Source organism: Xiphias gladius, unplaced genomic scaffold (genome assembly GCF_016859285.1).
Source record: "Xiphias gladius isolate SHS-SW01 ecotype Sanya breed wild unplaced genomic scaffold, ASM1685928v1 HiC_scaffold_1476, whole genome shotgun sequence".
NCBI classification, from domain to species: Eukaryota; Metazoa; Chordata; class Actinopteri; order Istiophoriformes; family Xiphiidae; genus Xiphias; species Xiphias gladius.
The window spans coordinates 19799-29730 of NW_024401806.1; positions in this window are offsets into that span (position 1 = coordinate 19799).

Consider the following 9932-nt stretch of genomic DNA (forward strand, 5'->3'; position numbering starts at 1 on the left):
CTGCTACTCTGTGATGAATACACCACAGCAGAAAAGTCCCGACAGAAAGCTAAACAGAAAGCTCCCGAAATTCTAGAAGCTGTTGTAGGCAGCTGACTCATCACACAGAAAAGCAGTACTGACGTTTCTGCAGAACTACAAGTCACAGGATTACACTCCTGTGGATGATATTGTTAGTAATCTTTTTAAGTTTCAGGCTCTATTTTGGATGCACATATCAATCTGCAGTAGATGGAAAAAAAAGTGTAGGAAATGGAAAGAGGCCATAATTGATGTAACTGAGAGGTGTTTTTTGGTTTGGTCTGTGTGTGTGTGTGCACCTCTGCCAAGTACATGCCAAAAGGAGCACCAAAATTGCACTGCACGGCCTAAACTGAGCCTCTTCTCCTTCACCAGTGCAAATGCGTTCCCTTGTTGCCAGGAAACGACCAAACAGAGCAGATACTAAAAAGTAGACTTGCACCCATGGAAAATTGCAGAAACGCTGCATTTGCCCTAGCACTGGTATTGTGCATGCAGGAAAATAGAGTGCCCTATAATTATTGTTTTTTGTTTTGTATTGTTTTATTTTTTGTTTGTTTTTTCACTAACTGATTTTTGTTGTTGTTTTGAATGCTAACAAAATAATGGTTATTTCATGTTAATGAAATTAAATTAATAGATACCCAATTATCTTAGAATATGAACTGTAAAACCCCTGGAACATGTTCGAACTTTTTCAGAAATACTGATGAAAGAAACCCTCAGTGAGTGACTTACGGTGGCTAGTGGGCTTCAGCTCTCCGTAATGCTCACTGAATGGTTTTTTTTCAGTGGTTCAGAACATCCAACTACAGTTGTTAAACGTTATAGCTTTCCAAAGATGTTTCCAACATTCTGAAAACATTTTGAGGGTGTTCTAGCCTGGTTCAAGACCTCTAAATCACTGCCCATTTCTTTGATTTCTGTATGTCTGCTATTGTGCTCACTGACAGTTGTTTCCCTTGGTTGGAGAAACAATTGACAAATCAGAGCTTAAGAATGGGGGCGTTATCATTCTCTGCAAGCGACAGAAGAAATAGGTCATAGTACTGACAGAAATATTGCCACAAAAATGACAACTGTGGATGAGATTGACTCCGCTGTACGGCTTGTAAATTGCATAATATTTCTTGGGGTGTCATAAAAATGCAGCGCATTATTCCTTGGGACATGGAGGTTGGGATGGTTGAAACTATGATCATTTCCCAACTGTAACCCTACAAGAATTAAAAAAAAAAAAAAAAAAAAAAACAAAAGGGCTTTGTCATTGAACGTAAACCAGAGTTTTGCAGAATTAAGTTGCAGAATTAATAACGCTTATTTCTGGCAATAGCGTTGGAAAATGTTTAACTGTTCTTAGGAACTGCTGCAGCTGCTTCCATATTGACTATAATGGAACAGATACTTGCTACTGATTAGGAAGAAAAACAAAACCATCTTATGTGAACACAACATCAGGCTTAATGAATGATGTGAAACAAAACAACACTTCAGACTTTACATAACATAAGTGCTGTTTAACATGAGCACAGACAGGGTGTTTTGTACATCTCAGAGATTTTGCATGATTTTTTTTTTGCCAATTTTCATTCTTAATTCATGAAGTCATACAGAAATATTACACTGACCTCACCTTATAATCTTTCCATTAATAAGCACTAGATGTTAAGTTTTTCATTTTCACTTTATTTTGGCTGCTCTCTCTCTCAGTGTCACACGGTCAGTTTTCTCTCGGATGGAGATAACGGAGCATTCCCCGTCAGCGCTAGCAGAGGTCTCTGAGAGCACCTGATAACACCACACCTGTGTTATCTTTCATGTTAAAATCCCTTGCCTTGTTAGAATCGTAAATGATGGATCGTACTCTTGAGGTATAAGGGTTCTCCGTGCCCCTGCGGCGTGGAAAACCTGGTGCCCCACAGCCCGATGACAGATTACCCCACCTTTATCTCAGCCGGCTGATTATTCCTCCTCTATCATGAAAGCTAAGTCTGAGCAGGAGTGTGATCGCCTTGTAATGTGGACTGAAATAGCTTGATTATGCTCAGGTTCATTTTTACCTTGTTATCAGCCCGGAATACACTCTTCACATTTCAGTAGCAGTCTGTTTGTCATTACCGTGATGCCATCGCACTGAGACTTTCTGTTTAAAAGATGTATGGCGAAGGCAGGAGAAGCCCCTTCATTACACTGCATAACCCTAATAGCTGCCAAATATTTGTCTTATTTGTGGCAGACATGCATTTAATATAAAATTAACAGTGAATATGACAGGAGTTAAGTAGCTTCCTCACTAGTATCTGTAATATCATCAGTGAGAAAGCTTCAGGAGAACGGCGTATTTAAACCATCTATCAGAAGATTATTAAGCCAACAAACACTCACACAGTAAGAGACTAATTACAAGGCATACACATTAAAGGTGGGAGGGGCATTTTACAAGATTGCCTGTTATTGCTGTCATTATTAATAATCTCAGCTGGACTTTATTACTGAATAAAATCACAGGCTTATCATAATTCAGCATGTCTGACCTTCACACACACGCCTTTCTGTGTGTGTTTTACCTCTAGTTTCTCTGCAGCTGAGGTCATTTCTCAGACCAGAGTGACACCCAGGAACATGAAGGAGGAGTAATACAGACTGGACTGTACACTGGCGTCCAGCTTTATATCATCAGATTGATAAAAAAGAAAAAACACTGAATAATCAACAAGGAAGAGCGAGAATTCGAACGTCTCATCCAGTTACCACATAGTTTGCAGTTTTACAGCTATGTCAAAGAATCATTCAATTTCACTTTGGAAAAGTGCTTGTTAATTTAATCAGACATCACCAGCAGAAGTCTTCAAAATCTTAACTTAAAGGGGTAATGCAGTGATTGTGTTGAGCACTTCCCCATAGTTGGGGACTCACGCACACACACACAGACTTGTTCCACCGTCCCCGAGGGGATATTCATTGACATAATGCATTCCCTAGCCCCTTACCCCAATCTTAACCATCACAAATAAATGCCTAACCCCAACCCTAACCCTAAAACACACTCTTAACCCTCAAAAAGCAGTCTCTACCCATGGGGAGCTCAAATGTTGTCCCCACAGTGACAGGAGTCCCCATGGGTTAGTGTTCATTCAGGTTAAAATACCAACCGGGATCAAGAGAACAAGCACACACACGCACAAAAATAAATAAACTAAAAAATGAAGCAGCAGAGGCTGAGAAATGCTGACCCTGACTTAGTCCCTAGTCTCTGTCCATACACTGGATCCTACATTTCCCACATTGCAACATGATTATATTATATCCCTGCTTGGTACATTCCTGCATTTTTCTAACTCAACACCTGCAGTCAGGTCAGGGATGGGTGAGACTTTCTACATATATATGACTCATTTATAAACTAAATAATTATTTATAATTACTTAATGGACCATCATAAGGGAGTACCATCGGCAATAGATGGTGGATTCACAGGATGTAGTGGAAGAGCAGACAGAGGAAGAGATGTGCTTCCATGCTCTGATTTAAATTAACTCTCTGGTCAGAATCATTGATGCAAAAAATTGTCAAACTAACTTAAACTTGCTACTGCTTGCTGCACCCAGATCTGACACACACATACAATTCTATTTTTCCCAAATTGTAAAAACACGGAAAGCTTTCTGTCGTTTACGGCATTTGCTGCAACAAGAAAATATGACGTGACTGATGAATCACTGTCACCTCAGCTGTATCTTGTCATGATGTCAGATAACTCCTGAAATTACAGTGCATGTTCATTACTTTTTCAGCCAGGGGTGTTGCTGGTGTACATATTCATAATGTCAGTACAACATGTTGCAATTTTGCTGGTATAATGGTATGACAGACACTGATCACATTAAAGCTCCAATATGGAAGTTATGGAAACCAACTTCGTGCTACCATGAGACTGGAAAACAAACCAGTCCACTCCTCCCACCCCTCCCTCTCCCTGCTTCGTTACGCTCCAACCAGCCCTTCACTTACATCCTTGTCCTGTTTACTGTCTCAACGAATGCTAGCCTTTGAGTCAGCCATAATACCGTCTTCCAGCAGCCAATACTTGCTTGAAGCCTCGATTATAGACTAGATCGGGAGCGCATGCACGTATTGTTTGACAGCTGTGAGCGCCCACCGTTGACTTTGGCCTTCTCTGACTGGTTAGAAGGGCTCGCTCAGAAACTTTAGAAAGGAATATCTCTGCACTGCTGCCAGGCTGTTTAATGAGTCTGGGTCACAGAAGTCTCTGACAGCACCTCTCCACATTAAGATTTTTGGAGCTTGTTTCAACGAAAAAAGTTACATACTGTAGCGTCACGATTTATACTTGTATTATCATCAAGATATGGTATGGCACACCCATACTAAGTAGTCCTCCCTGTGACTAGTATATTGACTTTGACATGTAAAATTAGTGGAGGCCCCCCAAGTAAACTGAAATCTACATTTCATTCCAAATTCCAGTATTTACTTCAGTAAAACAAACAAATGAAAACAACTGGCAGTAAAAGGTACTGAAATGTTCAAAGTGAAAGTACTCGTTCTTATCAGAGTGCTACTTAATTTAGGCATAAACATAATTTTTATTTTTAAAACTCTTAATCCTTTAAAAGGTGCAGGAGAAATAAAATATAGAGGAGAAAAAAAAGTAGAGGTTCTTCAATTAAGTACAGTACTTGAGGAATGTACTTTGTTACATGCTATCTACTTTTCCCCAAAAAATCAACCTGGAAACTGTGTTAAATAAGATCTCACAAGGATAAGAACCCCTGCACATTTCATGGCCGGAGGGGGAATTCATGAACGATGCTGTAAGAGACTTATCACTCAGAGATAAAAGAATTGGTTCAATCATAATGACTTTCTTCATAAATCAGACTGAGTAGGGAAATGCACACTCCAAATCTGTGATGGCAGAGCATACTACAAAGAAATGTGCTGTGTCATTCATAGTCACAGAGTGAGAGCAGTAGTGTTGTAGTTTCATGAGCAAAGAGTTAGCAGTAAAGCTGGCTGCAACTGTGAATTGGCACTAAATCTGCTTTTATGAAATAAAATCTGTTGTGATTTACAGTAAACGACAAGGCAGGCCATACTGTACATTTAACATGACACGTTGTGTCTTTGTGTACTAGACATTTATAAAACACCCAACAAGAAAAAAAACTCACCAACATTTTATTTTGTCATACACAGCAATTTAGTTCTACTTATCTACTTACCTACCTTTACTTATCAGACCTGTGGTCTGATCTCACCAGGAAGTGACACAGCAAAATTAATCAATTTTTCTTAGCAAAATATTTGGTTCTAGAATTTTGCTGACATAGTTGACCAGTCGCAGGATGAGGTGATGAACTACTGCAGTAGTACCCTGCTGGTGGGCCAAATGCTACCCAGGCAGTCGTGCTGTCACAAAAGCTCCGGAAACTTCTATTTTCTCTCTCCTCTTTACTATCCCCCAGAATTTCGTTCACCATTGTACACCATTGCATTAAATAAAAAGAATGAACAAAGAAAGTAAAACTTGTTAGCTTTGCTTGTTCACTTACGAGACTATAACTTCATAAAGTTTGTTCAAAAGATTTATTTAACCATTCACTACCATCTCACAACTGGCACCAAACCCCTACTCTTTTGTAGAAAATGTTATACTCTGACAGAGGAAGTTTAATTTAAGTGAGGCCAGAGGTCAACACCATCAAGACAGCTTGCTATTGTTGAAAGGTACCTATAAATAGGTCAGTTCATCATAGTTGAAATCGAGGCAAAAAAATCACACAGATTTATTTCACTTCACAAGCAAATCCACTAATTGATTAGTGGATTCCATTGGAATGAAGTTAATTCTGCGTGAAATTTGCCATATTTTGCTGGTATGACCAGGCCTTTCATTTGGACTGTCTGGCAAGGCGGACCAAAATAAGTCTGCTGGATGTGTAAATAAGCAAGTTTTTGCTAACAAGTTCACCATATCAACTTAAAAATTGATGATGTCACTGTTATGGTCAGGACTTGTTTCTGCTGACCCCAAGTGGCATAAAAATCATTTATTACAGGTTTTACCATTTTTCTCTTCAAACAATTGTCATTTCTTTAAATATTACTGCAGTTTTATCACACAGTAATGTGCGTATAATGTCAGGTAGTTAGTGGTTATACTGTATGTCAATGTAAGCTTAATTTGAAGGGATCAACTCTGCCTACTGATACAGTTGTCTCCTGATGGGAATAATGTCTTTTGGAAGGACAGTGAGTGAATGAGTGCCCAGCTGCTGATTTCAACCTCATGGTAACAACATTAACCATATGCTTATCCCAGTTCGTTTGTCAAACATGACCTCAGTCGAGTTCTGGGAGGATTTTGGAAGAGCATGGTCAGCTGTCTTTTACAAAACTCTTACAAAAATAAAAGTTCCACATAATGAGACAGTGAGCTTGATCTTACTATCACTATCCTCAGTAGCTACTGTTGTTGTGTCATTGTGCCAGGGCACTTAACAGCCCCTGAAAATGTTGTCTTTGCTGACAGATGCAAGGTAGAAGAATTCTTACCACACACAACCCCACCTATCAGTAAACCTGGACGTGGTCTGAGGTGAAACAGGCTTGAAAGTTTCAGCCAGAGTGGGCAGAAAAACATTGCTTTTAAGCTTGCTCTTCTTGAATGGTATGTAAAAGAAATTAATTCAATAGGATTTTTGACTGGAGAAAAATTTATAGACATGGCCAGAGATAAATGTTAGATTGGTTAAAGTTAAAAATAGGGATAATGAATCAACGCACCTAAACCCCTTTTTCTTTTTTGATGGGTGCTTAATCCTCAGAGGCAAGAATTCAAATCAGATGTCAGCACACATGCCAACAGCCAGATCACGTGATCAGCATCTACAGGAAGCTGTTAAGTGATGCACAATGTGAAGTTTTGTTACAGGGTCTGTCCTTTGTACCCTCTAGACAAGTGGATTCCTTCACTACTAAAGAAGAGTTGTTCAGGTTATTTTAGACATTCAGTTGATGACTCTGTACACAAAATATGCTGTAAATGCATCTGTGTCCCATCAACATATCCCTTAGTTAACTCCTGATCATAAAAGGGGTTTCAAACCAAAAATTAATTTTGTTCTACAAGTGAACAATTTATCAGTTGATACATTTTGCTGACTGCTGGAACAAGATATAATGGACTAATGTGCCAATAGCAGAAATATATTCAAATTTGTCTCCACGATTAACTTTTTGGGGTGTGGTCAAATCAATTCAACCTACCATAAATCTTGAGTGTTTCATCCAATTTCAACCAAAAGTTGGCTCAAGGGTACAGACTGAGACCATGAAGAGGACAGCTGAATTTCATGAAGTTTCACCTCTAGGGAGCGCTATAGTAAAAAAAGAAAATGCTTAACACAAATTGTTACTACTCCTAAATAATGATGGCTAGAAACATGGTTTAACTTTTAAAGTATCAAGCATGACAAGGCCACATGAGCTTTTAAACAGCTTGTTGATATTTCTTATATTTGATGAATTATAATTTTTAAATGAGGAGCGCATAATATCACTAATATCTCAAAAACTGTAAAGGCTACAGAAGTGAAAGTTGACAGACAGCTGGCCACTGATGAAGCGCTTCACACAGTCAAAAATTGGTGCAATAGCACCACTTTGTGGCTGATTACAAAATTATTTTGTATGTTTTTTTAGAATAAGTTCACATGAGCTGCAATCCTGCATCAATAATGCAAAAAAGTGAAATGATAAGACTGTGGAATCGTTAGCTCAATATGTCAGAAAATAAGGCAACGGCAGCAGAGGCAGCAATAACACACATTTTCTTCAGGAAATGCAGATTGTTTAGTTAAATCTGATTAGCCAGTAACACCCACACATTTTTCGGCCAACATGCCCTTGTACGTAATTGTGTACAGTGTAACTTTCTGATCAGAAGGAATGAGTTTATTAATCTTTCCATTGGCAGGAACTTTTTATTGAAGGCAGAATCACATGTAATACCACGTCTGTTTATTTACTTAAATATCCCTGTGATTTATTTATGTTGTTAAACAATACATAACCTAAAAATTCGAAAATGTGTACATAGATATTAGGAACCACGATAAGACATCCCTTGTAGCCAGATATTTCAGTGCTTATAATTATGCGGTTAATGAGCTTATCTTTCTGGGCACTGAGGTTGTTCCAGTTCACCCATGGGCGCGTGATCGTGAAAATTTTTTTAGAAGCTGGTGTTTTTGGATTCATTAATTGGGCACTTTAATGCCATCTGGCTTGAATGAAAATCTTCTCATTGTCCTACTGCTTCTTGGTGTGAGTGTTATTCGAGATATGAGCCTTTTTATTGGCTACATGGTAGCGTTTTATTTTTTTATACAACTTACCCGTGCTTGGTTGTACAACTATTGCCAGTTAGCATGCTGAGGAATGGCAGCTGCCCAAAATGTCCATACAATGTATGAATAAAAGATTAAAGTGGAGTGCTACCCTACATCGGATTTTTAAAATTAAAAAAAGCCAGTAGTAATAATAGACTGTGCCTGTTTTATGTTATGAAATAAAAGCAGTCACTACAGTGACCAAAAAAACTCCAAATTCCCAAACATTCATTCCAAATTTTGGTTGTTGAAACTCAACCAAGTTCACAGTTGAGTTTCACTGCTGTATCTTGACCTTTTTCCAAATCATGGCACAAAGGAGAGTATGATGTCACAATAATAACTAAGCTTTAAAGAAGAAGTTTCTCTTTGAATTAATAATGTTCCGAATGCTAACAGGCAGAAAAGAAATACTCATGACTAAAACTTAACTTGCAGGAGTCAGTTAAACAATATTAGGTAACCTATCAAATACCAGATTTAGTTCAAGGTCCCTTGTGGAGTTTTACACTTACTGCATCAATGCAAATGCACTGTGTTTATCTTAAGGAATAAAAGACATGTTTACTAGATGTTTTTGGCAGTGGTTTTAGTTGCATTTTTGCATCGGGAGGAGGGCATTAATCTAAGGTATACCAACCCTCTCACAATAAAGGTAACAACATTTAGATCCTCAAAACGCATCTCGATTACCAAACCATTCATTCGGCCACCTGAACATTCAAGTCCCCCTCCACTCAAAACTCTTATCGTTCCTTCACTGTGATGTTGTATTTGTTTTCACATTCATCAAGGAGGGAAGTTTCTCTGAGCTCACCTTAAATCTCAGTTAAACAACTCGGTGTACTTTCAGGATTAATGACATCATAACTAGTTTAGAGCCAATCAGGGTCCAGTATGAGTGTTATGTGGAAACTTGAGGCCTCTAGCTCACAAACACTCAGAATGGACTTTTCAGTGAACTAGGAGACATGACTATATTACTAAGGTTAATGAATAATTGTTGATTAATCATTTAATTGATAATTTAAGCAGTTGAAATTCAGATCCTCAGCTTTGAAGGTTTGATTTTTTTTTTGTTTTTTTTGTTTGTTGTTTGTTTTTTGTTTTTTTGTTTCAAATGGTTGTAAATTGAATTGAAACAGCTAGAATAATTTAAAAAGTAATACACCCAGTTGGGAGTTTATTAGGTACACCCATGTAAAACTAAGTCAGTCTAATACAACAGTCCTGCATTAAATCCTCCTTAATGAAGGTTATAATGTTCAGTTTGTGTTGAAACTGTGTTAGAAAGGTGTTGATTTAACTGTATGATCATTCTTGAGGCTGCAGTTGTGGGTAGCTGTTGAATTGTATTTCAATTTACTGCAAGGTGTTTCTATTGTTTTGTCCAACCCACTCATTTCAATGAAGGTAGGCTCAATAAGAGAAACAACTCTCTGTCTAATGCAACACAGCTCAACAGCAGCACTAACTACATCCTCCAACATTACA